This window comes from Corvus brachyrhynchos, unplaced genomic scaffold (genome assembly GCF_000691975.1).
Source record: "Corvus brachyrhynchos isolate BGI_N302 unplaced genomic scaffold, ASM69197v1 scaffold191, whole genome shotgun sequence".
Taxonomy (NCBI): Eukaryota; Metazoa; Chordata; class Aves; order Passeriformes; family Corvidae; genus Corvus; species Corvus brachyrhynchos.
The window spans coordinates 3648573-3667011 of NW_008236487.1; the positions used below are offsets into that span (position 1 = coordinate 3648573).

The 18439-nt window shown below is 37.3% G+C and overlaps 1 long non-coding RNA gene across 2 annotated transcripts in view; it reads left to right on the top strand.

The window, feature by feature from the left end:
* Positions 1 to 18439, top strand: part of LOC108444694 — a 216227-nt gene that overhangs the window by 90976 nt on the left and 106812 nt on the right. The window contains exon 1 of one of the 2 annotated variants that reach the window (XR_001859330.1): positions 1376 to 2085. The exons of the other annotated variant lie outside the window; for it this stretch is intronic. This is a non-coding gene — a long non-coding RNA (uncharacterized LOC108444694). Of the gene's footprint in view, positions 1 to 1375; positions 2086 to 18439 lie in introns of those variants that run through there. 2 annotated transcript variants of the gene reach the window in all.

An 18439-nucleotide genomic window follows, 5' to 3' on the forward strand; every position in this document is an offset into this window, starting at 1 on the left:
CAGACAAAACAGTAGAAGCTGTTCCAACATGTACGAAAAGGCTCCTCATGACAGTGCCCATTAGCAAAAGGCTAAACATGTATTCACGGGTGAGGAAAGAAATACTTCTTATACAACTGGCAAAAAAAAGAAACGCTAAAAAGGATTGGTGAGTCTTTTTGGTCCTAACATAACAAAAGTGAAGCAAGAAAAAGGTTTTGAAACTTCATCTGAAGGCATCCCAGTAACAGAAGCTCATGGGTTGGCAGCAACCTCTCTAACCAGATCAGTAGTAGAGCTTCTGACACATTAATGAAATTTGTTGCAAATACTCTTTAAGTAAAAGCTGAATTGCCACAGCACAGGGTTTTATGGTAATGGAGGCTGAATAATGAGAAAATGGAGAGTTGTCATCTAATCATGAAGATCCCTCCCCTTTGAACATAAAATGCATAAAATATCTGAAATATTAATATAATTGTACAAGGTCCTGAAAATCACAATGAAAATATTTTATGAGTATCCTTAGTGTGCCTGTGACCTATAGAGATCATTAATTTGAAGCCTAATAGCCTACCTGATACTGTACAGCTTCCACAACCTGATTTGGCAGAATTGTATTATATGTATAATATTGTTAATAATGTATAACATAATAGAATGCCACATGGTATTATAAAAAACAGGAGAAGAAGATAATTATCCGTATTAAAATATGCCAGTAAGAGATCAAAGAATATGAATGTTATATGGACAAATGAAAGTCTGATGATGCACTAATTTTCTTTTCAAGGAAACATTGCACCACTGGAAAAAAATGGACACAATTCCCATAGCTTTTGTCTTTATTTAAAAAAAAAAAAAGGAAAAAAGTCAGTATGTAGAGAATTAGAGACTCAGTGCAGTAAATTTTTCTCACTTAAAAATATAATTTAAATGATTAGAAAGCACTGTAATTTTTTTCAGATCGAGGATACTTGATTGTCCTTATCATCTGTACTTTTCTGCATCCCTGCCTGATATACCTCCTTATCACTTAACTACCTAATCAATCACTAGACTTTCCTCTACATTTTAAGCACTGCAGAAGAGTGTCTTTCCATAGCAAGAAAGGTGGCAATGTGTTGCCCTTACTCTGAATCACCTCTGCTCACTTTATCATCTACATCCCAAAGCTTAAAATAAAGCAATTATATCTTAGAACTCAACGGCTCCTCTAAGAATTGCACGAGTAATATTTATTAAATGTTCACTTTATTAGGATTAAGATTGTCTGTAGTTGTAGAAATCTTCTGCAGGAAAAAAAAAGTAATTAAAAAGAATGAACTGAAAATGATATATTGCAGCAGTTTGCATAGGCAGGACATTGCCTCTAGTGGATCAGGGCTTCACTTAACTGTGTGGGGAGTGGGACGAGAAAGGAACACAGAAATCCTTACCTGACTTATCCTGACAAACCAAGCCTGGCTTAATCTGCCAGCGCATTTTTGAACTGCTCAATGAGACACAGTGCTCTGACATCACCTATCCCAAAGTGTACAAATGACTCCTGTTTTTCAGCATCTTCACCTTCCTCCTTTCTCTTTTTTTCTGCTTGTTGGAGCAGAAGCGCTTTATTAAGCACATTAGGCTGAATGGTGTGGAGCCCTCCAATCTTCTGCTGCCCTCTGGTTTTGAGGGCAAAGGTGATACATAAGAACAAACAATGTGGTGACGCTATCAGGACTTTCTATTCTTTTTCTACCAAAATATCTGATTTTAAAATGAAACTATGCATATGCAGGATTCCACTGAGAAATATATCACTGCTTTCTTTAGATTTCATGCAGGGATACTGGTGGCTCTGCTTTAGATTCAACAACGTATATAAAAAAAAGAAAACATGTGACTTACCGTTTTTGGAAGAGATCTTTTTGCTGTATGGACGCCTCAGTGTTACCACAGTGATATTTGAATGTAGAAGATTTGCTGGTGCTGATAGAGAATTGCTGAGAAAATTTCCATAAGAGAAAAATTAGGGGTCCCAGTTATAGACTCAGGGTGGACTAAAGGATGTAAGGTCACCAAAGCATTTGGTCTGAAAATCCAGATGTTTTTTCCAGAAAGGTAAGAAATCTAAATTGTTTGGTATATTTATTAGGAACTACTTACATGCCTTTCCTTTCTCACTACATACTTGATGAAATTATGAATACCCTCTCAGAAGAATGTAAAAAGTATTCCTTCTCTATTCCACTTCTACCTTCTGCTTCACAGACCTTAGACCTTGCTCCTGAAGTTTGTGTGACTGACTTTTGTAAAATGCTCTGGGAAATTACCTGAGCTAAATCTCTGTGAATGCCTATACTCCCTTAAATCTCTTCTCTCTCATTTTGTTGCTGCTGCTGTTTACAAAGAAGAGTATCTGAAAGAACAGAAAATTTTGCATGACTTTGCGATAATAGAAAGAAACTGTGTTTTTATATTGAACTATTAAACATGTTTGTGTTCACATTCACAGGCTTTTCTAAAGAGTATTTGATGCCATGCAAAAACCAATCCCCGAAACATGTAGTATGAAAATAATTTATTTGATATCACATTTATTTGAAGAGTAAAGTTAATAAGAACAGACTTTCTTTTTCTTCTGTGTAGGCACAATGCTTGTCCTAGTAGAATCTGCACTTCTCTTTCTATGACACCAATGTAAATAAAAAAGTAAATTCTATTGATAATACAGCAATATCTGTGAATGAAAGCCCAAGTGAAAAGTGTGAGTGTGATACAAATACCTGGTGAGAAATAGTCCTGACTTGGAAGGGCATAGAATTTAAATAAACAAAGCTGACCAGGTGGGAAAGAGGAGATAGACAGATAGACATGGAGGTGTAAAATATCCTGCCTAGTGTCACAAACAAAATCAGTGGCTGAAAACAGATCCCATGTCATTGAATTACATTGCCTACCCCAGTGGTACTTGTGTAAATGTTAACTGACTCTTGAAGAATATGTGGATATTCAGGTTTGACTCAAAAATTAGTAGTGGATATGTGTGCTCAGCCATCTCTCTAAAAGGCTGAGCTGACTTTGAGACTCCAGGTAACTGCAGTGGTCATCAAAGCAAGCATCTCTTTAGCCATTAATAACAGAAATATCTACATGAGGACAGAAATAACAAGGGTGTTTCTCTAGGAGCTACTGTTTTGGAAAGTGATTTCTGTACCTGTTAATCTATGTGAACTGATAGGGTGAATCAACCTACTTGACTGGTATTTCATCACACACATAATCTGATAATGTTTTGGAATCTGGTTAAGTGTCCATTTTTTTTTTTGGTGTATATTGCTTGGAAAAGCACACATTTCTCATGTGTGCTCTGCACTGTGAAGGTAGGGAGCTATGAAGTTTCTGGAGGACATATCAGAAACGTTCTCTTTAGAGGATTTATCTCCATGAGAAGTGAAGCTTTGTTTCAACACGATCAGTTCCCCACCATCAAAGTAGAAGAGAGAATCTTGGCTGCTCTTTGGTAAGTGCTAATTAAGAAAGGACTCTGCTCCCTCCGACACATCAGTGCTGAGCTACTGCAATGACATCGATTGTGCATTTGTAATCAAGACTCAAAGGCTACCATAGGATTAGGTGCAAAATCAAAAAGTGTTATTGAAAAAGAAAACCTGCTGAATCTAGCAACTGTAAAGTACTCTAATCTACAACATATAAATTTAACAAAGACTTAAATGACAACAAAGAGAGAAATCAGGGAAACTTTCAGAGCTCCATCAAGGGCATGTACCCATATTTAGACCATATAGATGTTTCTGTAAGCCCATATGTTGGATATGTAAGCCATTTTGGTAAGTTACAATTTCTAATTTTGTGAATTTAATCTACCAGTAATCTACGCATTTGAATGCCATTCTCAATCGTAACATTTTATCCACAGATTACAACTGGATGGTCGTAATTTGGCAGCTATTTTCCTTCATGCTATTGGCAGCTAAATACAAAACACTGATGTTCTGATGGTTTCTATTTTCATTTCTCATTTCAGATTTAGCCTTTTGCTAATACTGCTCTCTGTGCAGAAAATATGTGTGTGCCTTCATGCTATTTTGAAACACCACTTGTCTTCCTTTATGTTCAATTACTTTATAGTGACCCCAAAAATTACCTAATGTTGAGGGAGAATGCAGAATGGAGGCAGATTTAAATTTCTCAGTTCTGCAAAGCCCTGTCTTGACAAACCAATTTATTTTCTGTCCAGCCAACAGCTTGTCTGTTTTATTTTTTTTTTTTCTGTTCTCTAATTGGTTGTATGTTCAAATTCAGCAAATGACTATATTTAGAGTTAGGTGTAATCAGCAGGACTCCCTTCATTCTTAGCTTTGAACACATGTAAGGGTTTCCTGGAGGAAGGATTTTAAATATTCTTTTAATTGCATTTTCCAAAGTTTTACCTCCTCCTTTGTGCTTCTCATAAGAATTGTAAGGAAACATAATTTACTGCTTTCTTCATATTCTGAAATATTTCACCTAGGATTTGTGTAAAAAAGCATGTCTTACACTCCCTCCTCTGATATTGACCTGATACACTCTTAGGTGCTGCTGTTTTCATTAAATTCAGGAAAAATAATAGTTGCTAAACAAACTTTGTTATTGCCCTACTGTAAAAATACAAGTAAACATCATCCTAGAGTAATATTTGTTTTTACAGTCTCAAACTGGAAGGTTAAATGATTGTGACTGCAGGATTTCATCAATAACATTAATGGAAATAATTTAACTAACTCATATATATCCTTTTGAATACTATAGATCTATCAGTCTAAAAGATGTGAGGCACGTATGCAAGTTGACAAAAATGCTGCACCGTGCCCCTAGAACTGGGGTCGCTCTTTATGACTGAATTGAAAATGTCCTTTATGGGGTAATTTGTGTGCTCACTAACATCAAACACCACGTTTTGCATACACTTGCATTATTTGATCCGAGGGTAGAATTTTCCTCCAAATTTCCTCTCTTACAACACTTGCAGTATTTGTGCCCACGGCCACCTCACACCAGCTACAGACTGGACCTCTTGACTTGCAGAAGTTAGAGATGGAAGAGATCTATTATGTCCTTTACTCCATTCCTCTGCTCATGTGAAATTGTTCTGTACAATCTTTTTGAGAAGATACTGCAAAGTATAATCCTGCCTAGGCAGGGGGATGGACAGATGACCTACCAGGTCCTTCCCATCTAAAATATCTCTCATGTTATGACTAACTTCACTGTCCTTCTTATCTCCCACTTACAAAATGCAGGGACCAGGCATCTTCATGGGAACTGCTCATGCCATAGGCTCTTGCTGCTGCAGTTGTCACTCTCTCTTTCAAGCTCCCTCCCCGCTGTAAGCTGTCATGCTTGAATTTCTTTTTCCACAAAATGTTGAAGCTCCTGTCTGTTATGGGTGCATGGTGAAGTGTGACGTGTATTGCTGGGCCAGTATATTTTTCTAGTTTTTGCTATTTCTCTCTGGAAAGGCTTCCTTTTTGCTTCTGCTATCATCTACTGTAAGAGCTGAAGCAGAGCAGTGCATGATAGCTTTCATTCTGAAACACACAGATAACATCAATGAAAGGATGTTAAGTCATCTACATAATTAAATCGCAATTGGCCTTAGCCATTACTCATTATAGTGTAGCTTTTTGTCATTCTGTTTGATGCTAAAGGATGTTCAGCTGCTTGTAATTGATAGAGAGGTTTAATCTGCAGTGGTTTCTCTGTAATGAGCCAAGCATGAAGCTATTTTTTATGTTAAAAAGGCTAAAAGACCCTTGTTTGGGAGTAGGCATGGGGACAATGCTTGGGGTTCCTCAAATTCCCCAAGTATAAAAATCAGTTTTTCTTCTGTATTAGTTGATTTTCATAAAGTGTTAGTTGAGCAAAGATTGCTTTTGCTTCAGATGTAAAAATGCAGGCCTATTCACAACAGTTGAATCACACTGAAGCTATCAGAATAATATGTTTCTAATCTAGGGGCTCAGAATAGCAGAGGGCTAGAAAAAAGCACTGAAAATTTTGCCAGAAATTAATCAGGAAAGAGCTTTCCTTAGTCTCTAAATGAGGCTTCTGCAATTTGTAGAACAAAATGGATGCATTTGAAGAGTAATAAGTGGATTATGTCGTGCAATTGGGTTTTGTGAAATTTTAGCAAAATCCATAAATATCAGGTTTGAGGGGAAGTCAACAAGAGGGCTTTGAAGATGGCTCCTTTTTTCATTATTATTTTATAATAATATCTCTAACATATTTATGACCATGGCTGGAAATAGCGTTATAATTCACATTATCTTAGTTAAGTCAGCAGAAGAAGAAATGTGCAGCTAACTACACTGTAGGGTTCTGATCTGCTGTCTTTGAATAAACATTTGCAGTGCTTTAAAGTACCACCCAGCTGTTTGTCACAGCTCTATTACTGACAATTCTTGCCTCTGTGGCAGGAGCAGCAGAAATAGGTGATATTTACTTGCAACTCAGACCCTCCACTTCACCATCTGAAACGTAAGTGTGAATCCACCTTCATCTGTGGAATAATTTAATACTCTGAGTTGCTGTAGCTTAGGCAGAGGCAAAGCTTTTGTTTTGCCAGCTCCAGAACTGTGGCAGAGCAGTAGATATGACAGCTGGAGCATAACTAGCAAGAGATAGTCAATGAGCCCTAAGCCACATGAAAGACAGAAGAACCTTTAGGCCAATGCTAATGATCATCAGCTATCCAGGAGGCAGAATATCAATAAAAACTAAAAAGCACTCCTTTTTCTCCTTTAAAAATTAACCCTGCACCAATGGTGAAGAATTCCTCTGAGATAAATATGTCAAGGTATTGGGAGGCTCGAAAAGTACAGGAAATAGCAGAAGGAGAGCAAAACCTGAGAGAAAAACAAAAAATGAAGCTACAAATCAAAGCAAAGACAAAACCACAAACAAAGGCCCCAAACAGACAAATAAACAAAAAACCTAAGCTTCTTCTTCCTGAGCAGTGAGGTTGGTCAGGAAAACAGTTCTTAGAAACTAATATTTAGCTAAATTCATGGCCTGTTTTAGTTTGAAGAGAGCTCTGGTGGCTCTAGTCTGTGTCACTGCTCAGAGCATGTGTTGGCAGATCATGTTGCTGAGGTTGGATCTTGAGCACCTCTCTGACAGCCTGCTGCAGTCTGTGGCTGCCCTTGTTGCCATGCAGTTCTGAAGACAATGTTGAGAGGAGAAAAGCAATCAGGAAAACGAGACTGGAAATTCTACGCAAGACCCGTGCTTTGCTTCTTATGAGGAGATGATATGGGGGAAATCGTATTCTTTGTGCCTTTGAAAAAACTTTTAGCATCAGTGGATTTAAATGAAGTATAGAGGATGCATTCCTAAGCATAGAGGTGTGGTTGATCAGTGAGAAGTGACTTGCCTCAAGCAAAAGGCTAAAGGGAAATACACTTTTGTGATTAATGTGGTTGTTTGGTTTTCTGTATCAAATGAGTACAAATCTCCATGTGATAGCTAAAAGTTTGGAACTGCTCTCTAAGAAATGGTGAGTTAGACTTTTCATAATGCTGAGAATTTGCTATACAAAGAGATTTTTGAAAGTTCTGGGATGTATAGACTATCACATGCCTGTAAGAGTAAGAAAGGAATGTATGGATCCAGAGAAAAATGCAGCAAGATTTACAATTTTTCAGTTTGTTTGGTTGTGGGTTTTTTCTTAGAGAAAAGATTAAAACAGCAATAGTATTAAAAGGAAAGAGCATTGCTTCTTCATCAACATGCTGTTTTATACTTAACCTAAAAGCATGCTTTAAAGTGATTTCTGTGTAGAGCTTTGATCCTAAGGTAATCACAATCACAAGAAAAAACAACAAAATCTTTGTCAAGTAGACCTTTATTCCTTTTGATGTACCAGTCTAATTAGAAGTGAATGAATTTCCATTCCGTAAGAAAATTCTTTGCTTTGATTTGATTTCAAATCAGTTTGATTTGATCTGATATCAAGATGAAAAATTTGCATTTAAATTTTTTTTTGCCTAAACATGTATTCTAGCTTTCTCAAAACATTAATTTTTCACTTCTTCACCATGTTAGCCAGTGATAAAATTATGTATTCGTAACAAAATATCTCAGTAAAATCCTACATAATTTTTAAATTGAATTGATATGTTCCAAAGAAATATGTTGTTATAATAACATCATCATTAAAAATGTACCCCAATGAACTGTAAAACTAAATTGAATTCTTCCCATAACAAAAGTAATCCCTGATCCTATAAATGTTGTAAATCTCTGCTCCTAATCAGTAAGTGACTTTGGCATGTGATTCTGTCAAATCACAGGGAGCAGTCAGCTTCTGGAATCATTCCTGCATAGTCTTGCTTTTGCTTCGCAAGATTTTATTTATTTTTTTTTTTAATATGTGTTTCCATTTCTATTAAAAAATAAAATAAATAAATATAATTTGCTGGTATGTAAATAAGCTATACACCTCAGTTTTAGCAGTCAATATGGTACAGGTATGAGGTTATGTTCTGCAAACTGATTCATCACTGGTACTCCACTTCGGGCTAGGTGAAAATGGATCATGATTTTCCAGCAGCTTTTAATTTATCACTTTAAAAGTGAGACTAAAAGAACTTGTAATATTTTGCAGTATTCCTTCAAAATTTCTCAGCCATTCTGCGATCATCTCATAAAAAGAACAAGAGTGGTGTCCCCTTTATCAGGTTGGTCTCTTCTTCCCTGTGAGAAAGCTTTCAATTCCTTTTTAAGGAAAAAATGAAAGAGAATTTGGGGATCATAGTAGATAGATATGACATATTACATGACCAAGTCCATGCTCCTGACAATTCAAGTTAGTCCTATTAATCAGGTATTAAACTGTTATTACAAATGACTTTAGGAGATAATTTAGCCTGTAAAATTTCTTTCAGAAGGCCATTATGAGCTTCTGGGGATTTAGTGAATCCAAGGACCTCACAAATCCCCTGCATTCCACTGTTGTTTCCTCTCACAGCTCTTGCACAAAGCTCTGCCTTGGGCTGAACCTCCATGTAGCAATCTTGGTCAACAGGAATGCTCAGTCACTGTATTCCTTAAGGATGCAGAGCATGGACACCCATCCACGTGAATAAAACCTTGCAGCTTAGAAGAAAGGACTGCCCGGTTGCCCTGGCAGTGGGAGTGGAGGGGAGAAGGGAATAACACAAGCAATGGCAATAACTAGAGGTGCCAATTCATAGAGTCTGTAAGGGAAGGGCTCTGGCATCACACATCATTGGAAGATGTACCTAAATAACGTGCTAAAGCATTGCAGCAGCACCGAGCTTCTCCAAGAAGCCGCCTCGCCCCAATGGGATAGAGGAAAAACCAAGGTAGGCACTTGACCTGATTTAGAATATGTTGTTTGGGGGAAAAAGAACATACACCAAGCATTTTGTGCTGTGAAGGGAAATAAGGCACAAGATGGAACTTCTTAAAAATAACCAGTCTGAAAAAGGAATTGAAAGAGAAGAAATTGTGACTAAAGACCTACTTGCCTGCAATCTACAGAGGAAACAACTCTCTAGGTTTTAAGCAAAATAGAGATGTAGTTCACCTTACAGTCCCAGAGTTCTCTTTTTTTTCGTACTTCGCATCTAATTTCTTTTTACAGAAAGCACTAATGTGATTATTTCTTAAAATATTTTTAGTTGTAAATCCCTCTTTTAATTTTAAAAAATGCACTGAAGATGTAAAAGTAAGATGTAGAAAAGTGTCAAAGAGAGATTGCTCTAATAAGACATTCAGGGGTGATTTGATTTCCCCTGCTGCTGCAGTAAGTCAGTAGATAAAATCATATTTTAGACTCTCCTAAAATTTTAAAACTGTTCATGTGGAGTATTGATGACATAGCTGCTGTAGTTAGGTATGTCCTTTAATTTTTCAGTGAAGAAAAACTATTGCTGCTGTTTCCACTAGAATACTAAGAAAGATACATATGTTAATAGCAGGAATTGAATTTCAGTACCATCCAACAGAACTCAACTGTTGTTATTCAGGCATCTGCAAATGGCAACGAGGGGTGATTTTTCCAAACTGAAGCTCCAGTTCTTAATTCGTCTGCACTAATCTCTGCAAGTGGGATCTGCTTTTAGACCCAAATAATCCAAAAGCTTTTTTAGTCTTTAAACTGTCATATATTTCAGGTATGCAACAACATAATCCAAATTCTGTATGTCACAATATACCCTTCAACAATTATTTCATTTTTTTATCAAACAATTTATGTGATGAGCAGTGTTTTGCTACATTTGACTAGATTCTGCAGCTTTGTTAGATAAATTATTTAGCAAATAACCGAAACAGTCATCAAGTAATGTAATCTGCAGTATTGGATACTTTTGGTATTTGACTGGCTTAGATAAAAACATATCAGCAGAATGGAAGCTATGAAAATACAGTGATAAGACTATAGCAGCTTCCCAAAAAAGGTTTCATAAACCAGAGTGGATAAAATAAATCAAACCCACTGCTCATTGCTGATGTTCTGTTTCTCCTTAGTTTCTTATTTATTTTTGTACCATAGGCATTAATTAATTGTTTAATTGGAACAGTAAAGAAAGTTTGTTGTTTAGCATGTCACCGTGGTAATTCGGAAGGTGTACAGCTGGCTACTGAAAAATGAAAAATCAAAAGACAAGAAAAGAAAGATTTAATGAGGTGGTTTTCAGCTGTTCAGCGAGTCAAACAGATACCTTAATAATTAACATATACTTTAAGATGTGTTTATATATTTAGTGGGGCTAAAAACAAAGACTATATGCTGTTGTCGTGTGCTGTAATGAAAAAATTGGCAGATCTCTGAAGTAGCTGTACTTTTACTGAGGTGGTCAAATCCATGAATATACATTGATGCTGGTTCCTCACACGTGGTGCAAGCTGTAGCATGACCTTTGGAAAAACACAAGTGAACTCAGAGGAATCACGAAGAGCTCATGGCAGCAGCTGCAGGGGTATGATGGGTTAGGGAGGGTGCTCAGTGATGTGCAGAGACACACTGCAGGGGAATTTGGCACTGGACAGCCCAGCAGGGAACTTGTTTCCATGGGAGTGATGTGGCTGCCTATATCAGCCTGGAAATGTTGTGCAGGTCCTTACCTGTGCAGAACCAGAGCCATGAACACAGCCCTTGTGCACCAGGGAACAATCCGCTTTCCCATGAAAAGGACATAACAGAATGAGTTCTAGGAATTTTTTTGCTTTACAGTCTTGATCCAAACCCCATTTGAAGCCTTTCTGCTGATTTCGAGCTGGCTTTGGTCTGGTTACAGGGGGAAAAGAGATTTGATTGTCAAGGCAGCTGGGGGTGGTCTTGTTTAAAGTGCCTTTGTAAAAAGCTGGTGGCAGACAACAGCTGATGGCTTAAAGACGTACTTCATCAAATTATACGTCCACTTCTGGTATTAAAAGCTAATGCATTTGTCACATGCAATTGGGCCTAAAGCAGGCAAAAGTACTTCACAGCATGTCCCCTGGGAGCTATCATAAATAGAAATCAGAAGAAATGCCGAAATCTTTAAGGCTTGACAGCAAATGATGTTTTAATTTAGTGGACATACAAAACTCTCTTTGACATCTAAATGGATGTTTGCCATTAGAAATCTCTCCCCCTTCCCTCAATATTTGTGCAAAGGAAGACATGTATACAAATGTAATTGTTTATTTTAATTTTAAAAGCACAATTTGCATAGTACAGTAAAGGTTGCCTTTAGAAGGACTGAGCCCACATTCCAAAGATGGAGATGTTAGTAAATTGAGAAAAAAATTATCTCAGAGTGGAAATAGGAGCCTTTAAAACTGGATCCCTATTCTGCAGTAACCTCAGCACAGGGTGGAGGATACCGGCATCCATAACACAAAGAATAAATTTTATGATTCCAATCCTTTACCACAGGATTAGCCTAGTGACTGTAATTACAATGAAGCAGAAGGTCAAACTCTTGGAAAGGGAATCTTATTGCTTTTGCAGCTGTTACCTGTGTTAAAATGCTTCTGTTGAATCCCCTGAAAACCTAACTACCAAGTTATTTGAGCTTCTAAACCCAAAGCTATTAAACAAGAGGGACAGGACAAAACTAAAATGTTGTAAAGCATCCTTCAGATTTAGTAGTTGCATTTGTGATGTTTTCTGACCCTAAACTTAGAAAGGTATTTTGAAAGGAGCAGAGACAGCTCACTATTGAAAGGTTCTGACCTTTCAACAACATTGCTGTTCATTTATATGCCTCCTGAACTGCTCATCACCTTCATTTATGATTAATAAACTCCAGTCATCCTGTTTACACTGGATCACAAGTTCTTTATTAACTTTTCTTTTTTGTATCCTTTGGTGTAAGTGTAGAGTTTAGTCCCCTTCCACAACACTTGCCAATTCATCTATTCCATTTCATGAATTAATCTCTCTTTAAGGAAATAGACTTATTTTGGCCTGTTGCTTGTGCTACATGTCCTCACTGGGTCTGCAACGTTGTAGGAACTCTTCTTCAAAGGTCCTCCTGATTAAGGCAGATGTAGTTATTAACTGGCTCCAATAATCTTTTCCTGATGGTTATCTGCTAATATGTTACAATTCATGGATGTCTCTGTGTGTGTTTTTAAAGGAGATGACTTTGCTTTTTATAAGGCCTCTATAGTCACAGCTTCTTTCTATTAACTGTGTAAGTGAAAAAATAAACATTATTTTGGTTTGTATCATTTCTAACAACAAAAACACTTCAGCTTGCATAAATGTCTTTGCATATCAGGGGAAGAGAGGGATGAGAGTCTTGGGGGTGAACTTCTTGTTTCAAATCACAGATGGACAATTAATTTCCCAGGTTTTGGCAGAGCGTTTTTCCACAGACCCAAAGACATTGGAGGCAGGATTGAGTTAGTTTAATTTTAGCTAGTTAAAATGCTGGTGCTTAATCTAAAGAAATTATCTGGATTTCTTGAGTCAGTGGACAGAGGTGGGCTGCAGAAACCTCTTTTAGTTTCGGGAGAGGCATTCAGCGGCAAGAGCCATTCAGTGGCTGTTTCTTTCTGTCTCACTTTCTCTGTGTCTCTTTGGTGGTGGAGGAAATCTAGAGTAGCATCATAGACTATAAGACTTCAGATATTAGAACAAATGAGTCATAACTTCCTCTGGGCCTGTTCTGCAAAAATGCCAAGGCATGTAGCCAGTCTAGCAAATAATTTTAACTTAGAGTTTTAATAATATATAGTCCTCCATAATTTTCCTAAACACAAGCAAAACAGTTTTCTGGATGCAGCTACAGAATTTATCACTTTTCAGGACTCAGGTCTGTCTCCATGCCCATTTCCCAAACTCTTCAATAGTTCCTTCTCTCTTTCATGACTGAATCATCTGAGATTATGTGTGCTCACTATGTATCTGAATAGTAAAATACTTGCATAATTCAGCCTCAGTTTTAGTGGCAGCCCTGACATAATGCTAAAATACAAATAATAGAACAAATATGATAAAAATTCTTATCCTGCATCTACAGATAAAAAAGGAACAAAAAATCCTGAGCAGCGAGCCCAAATCCTGTGTTCTTTTGGGCTCAAATGAGACTCACACTTCAAAGCTGAGAATAGTTGTCTTAGTCCAGAATTCAAATTTACAAGTGAAGTTTGACTATGTCAGAGTTAGTTCTCTTACCCTACATGTTGTAAATACCTTTGAACTCACTCTTATGAAACAGAAATGCTTTCTGAAGAAAAAAGTTGAAAAGATAAGTGGCTTACGAGCTACTGTAATTAAAATCTAAAAGATGCTTTCCCAGCTGTTGCTTTTGAAGTTATGCTTAGTTGGTGGCTAGGTGCCAGCATTCAATTAGAAGTATGCATTTTTATTAACAGACTATCATGTGTTATATTATGTCAATAATTCCTTTTAAATTAATTCTTTTTATTTTTAGCAATAGTCACAGGTGTCCAGGTCATTAAATATTAAAATGGGCCCCACTGACAATTGTGCAACATCCTAAGTTTGTTTGGTGTTTTATTTGCACTCCATTTGAAGTTCAAAATTAAAATATCTCTGAACTCGTAGAGAGGAAGGTTTGGCCAAGATAAGCTAGTGCCTGAGGGGAAAAAATAAAAAGAGAGATGCACAGCCTATGTGCAACTTTTTGCCTGCATTTGGGTTTCTAATTATCATGGTTTCATTTACTTACTCATCATATGCATGTAGCAAGTGGGGGCCTCATTATTTTGATTCACTTCCTTAGATGTCAAAGTCTCAGGCTAGAATTAGTATTGTGAGGGGTTGATATTCATAGGCTTTTAGAGGTACTCAGCTCAGTGTCAAAACAACACAAGAATCATCTTCCTGAAAACAGCCTTTTTCCCAGTTTCCCAGCTTTTTATTGCAGGATTTATTTCACCAAACTTCAGTTACCTTCATGCTTGATGACTAATCTGCCTAATTGAGACAGTTATTTTGGGTTAAGAAGAATGAAGCCTGGAAGAGTCTTTTGGTCTTCCTGACATGGTTACAGGAGCTTTTAACAGCAGTCAGACAGAGGTTTTCTATCTACTGTCTGAAGATGCCTGAAGTTGCAAGAGGTGTTCTGACCCATATTGTCTTTATTCATGGTTAAGACCCTACCCAGAGTGAGAAAAGGATTTTTTTCAGGGTTCCAGTGGAGGTTCAGTGCTATCATGTCATTTGAACCATGACATAAAGTGCTGGGTTTCCTCTTCTCGTGCAGCTTAATATCATACATAAATTGAAGATCCTTTGAAATACTCTGTTAGTTACTAGATATTGATAATGATGGCAATACAATACACATTCTCTTGGTAAAATATGTATGTAGTCAGTAGTGCCCTTCATTTGTGGCTTGCAAAGGGTGTGAAATAGTTTCACCAATAAAAATTAATTTCTTTTTGCATGGTATTTTTGAGTAGCTGCCCTCTTCATTTTGCACATGGAAAAAAGTGATGTCCCCACAGTCACATTGGAAATGTGCTAAAAGCTAATTGGAAACCTGGAAATTCTCATTTCTATTCCTGCTTTTATGACTCTTTTAGGTGTTGCTGACAAATGCTATTTCTTGTGCTATTCTGAAGTTTAGAGCATAGGAAAGCAAGTGGTATATAAGCTCTTCTGCCACCCCATTCCAGCTTCTCATTTTAACCTCAGTTGAAGAGGACAAACTCCTCAAGAGCTTAAGTTAATTGTTAAAAAAATTTAAAAGGGAGAAAAAGACATGTAAAACCCATTTCTTCGCGAAAGCTTTTTAAAATCATTTAGCTAATTAAAAAATGCAGATGTTGATTTGAACTATTACTCGTTTTTCACTGGACTTTTAAAGTCTTGGATCATAATGTATTTTTAACCGTCTGCAAATAGCTTAAGAAAACTGTACTGTACTGCCAAAACATTCTTTTTATAACTGAACAGCTCTTTCAGTAAAACCAGAATTTTCACATACACCTGTGTAAATGCTGATGTTTCTTCTTTCTCTGACCTATCCCTGACACCTCCAAGAGCTACCTTCAGGAAATATATCACTTCCCTCCATTTATAGCCTGTGTTCTACTGAATAGCAATTGGTTACTGGCCTTTGCCAACAACAAATTATGAGTTCCGCTGCATTGTCCAGCTGTGTTGTAGGAAAGAAAGTCAATATTTTGTCTACTCCTCACTTTTTTCTTTGTGCTGTACCTGTCCATTCATTCCGGAGAGGTCCAGCGCTCTCAGTTTGGGACTGTCCAATAATCTTTCAGTAGCCTGAGGATGTTGGTCACTTGCCATCCAGAGAGGTCCAGCGGTCTCAGTTTGGGACTGTCCAATAATCTTTCACTCTCAGTAGCCTGAGGATGTTGGTCACTTGCCATCCAACTCAATATCCCACACATGAACACACAGGCTGCTTGTCCCTACATGTGTAGACTAAGTGATGGATTGCAGGATATAGCAAAATCTGCCAGGGACTTGGAAAGATTTCAGTTTCTTTGGCTAGTCTGTGACCTATTTATGCGTGCTGTATTGATAAATGAAGTGAAAAATCTTTTACACCTTTCAATGAAGGGGCCGTTTGGTCTGGCAACAGCACTGACACTTTTAGTGATGTCCTGTAGGAAACAGCTGGGATTATTAATTCATTTTTACACAGGTCACTAAGCATCCAGAAGTCAATATTTCTTTTAAATTGCTCTCAATCTGGACCAAATCCATTCTGAAGGTGAAAGGTTCCAGATATATACTGCTACCGGCCATTATTAGAGTCCTTTTTAAGTTGTGCCAATTGTTTTCCCTTGGTTCAGCCTGAGAATGACTGAGTTAGGAAGAACAGAAAAAGTGTACACGCTCTTTAACTTTTGTTTTTAGCTCATTGTGTTTCACTTCATATTTTAGTTCTTGGAAATATACTTTATTTTATTACAGATGACACCAATCAGAGTGAAGAAAAGATGAGAAATACTTGAGATTCTGAGTCTGAAACAATTGCTCAGTGACTCAAGACTCAAATGTAATGAGGAAAGAAGGATTGCAAGAAGGAAAGATTTACACAGTCACAGTTAAGGATAAAGCTGTGCAGAACTGCATGGTTTCAATTCCCAGGAATTTCTTCAAAAACGTAATTCGACTTTGTGAGAAGACATACCTGCTGACTCTAACATTTGATGAAAGTCAAAGCAAAAGTACTAAACTTCAAGGTGCATGATGGCAAAACTATGGGTCGGAAATGTGACCTGAACATCCTGTGTCTTTGGAGAAGAAAGGAGGCAAACTGAAACTTTTTTGCTGATCTCTGGAGTGATATGCCCAGCTCTTCAGCTCTTGGCACTCACTCTGCTGTCTGGCTGGCTTAACACATTACTGATTCTCTTTTATAGCCCTTTTTCAGAGTTGTGAATGACTAAACAAGTCCCAGAGTATGGAGAAGAGCTGCTGTAACTATGCAAGGACTGGGAATACTGCCTGGCAGCAGCATGGCAAAAATAAAATACTAGCTCTTTAAACATATTAAAGATTATTTGATTACAGTGTGTAAACTCGATCTTGAAGAGATACTGATATAAGTGGTACCTTAAATAAAAACAACAAGCAGTACAACACCAGGAGCAGGAAGATAAATCCACACGTATTCATATTAGAAATATAAACAACCCCTACATCTTGGGAATTAGAATAGCAAGGAAAAGAATGGACTAGAGAGTTGGAGTCAAGTCTGCATGTGGTTGTTCATTATAACTTTCAGCCAAGCAGAAATTAGTCCCACTTTAAGGGTGTCTGGGTCAATTAGTACAAGAGGTCACACCAGGTGGTTCTCTGGTGGTTTTGGGTCTTGGTATTGGCTGCTTGACAACCCTGGCTTTGTCCTGCCTCCAGCCTTGATGTGAGGTTTTGGAGTACTCCTTATATCTGGAAATACCTGAAGGAAGTTTGAAGAAGACCAGTGATGGAAGTGGTCAGAAAGTTTCTTTCATAAAAAGATCTCTCTTCAAAGAAAAGTTTTTTGTAGAAAAAAACCTCCTTATTCTGCAGATAGTTTTCTGAGTGTATATCAGGAAATCCAAGCCCAAATTATTTATTTTTGGGCATTTTGTATCTGAAAAAATGTTCAGCTGGCCAGAAACAGTAATGAACCGGTTCAGTATTATTGTTTGCTTTGTTGTGGTAGTATCCTTAGGGATTCTCTGTTATTCTAATTAATTCCCATTCCAACTTGTGGGGCTGATGGATTATTTGTATATAAAACAGCCAGATTTCCTCTGGAAGCAAGAACTATGGCGCAGTGTGGGAGTTCTGTGATGTCTTGTGGAAGCATCATCCCTGTAGAGAGCACAGGAAAAAAGAACGAGCATGCCAAGGAATCATTTCTCAGGAATATCTGCATTATGGTGTTTATGATCAGCTGAGCTATTATTGAGGAAAAGAAAAATACCCAATTTTCCTTCTTTCCATGATTATCACCTTTACCCTTATCTCCTCTAAGCTCTGTTTTTCTTTTTTATCAGTCTTGTTGAACACTGGTAAGATTCTTCTTCATCCAACCTCAGGCACTCATTTTCAGGAAATTAACTTGGCATTGTAACAGCTCTTAACATCTGTGACTCTTGACTTGGAGATAGTTGACTAAAGGAGCTAGACAGAGCTTTCATATATTACCAATAAATTACTGACTTTTTGTTTTTTTTAAACTAGGACTTAACAGTTTGATTTATCCCCTCATTATATTAAACTTATTCTGGGTATGAAAACAACATGAGGGATATAGCATGTTTTGTACATCTTTCAAAGAGGCCAAAATAGAATATCCTCGTACTTCCAGAAAAAAAATGCCTTTGCTGGTATAAAGATATTTTGTTTCATTTTTAGACTGGTGCTGGTAAAGCTCTTGCTGTGAAGTTTGAAGTGGATGTAAGGTTCTAGGATTATTTGCTGCAGAACAGCTGTGCTCTTCTTTTCCCTCCTGGA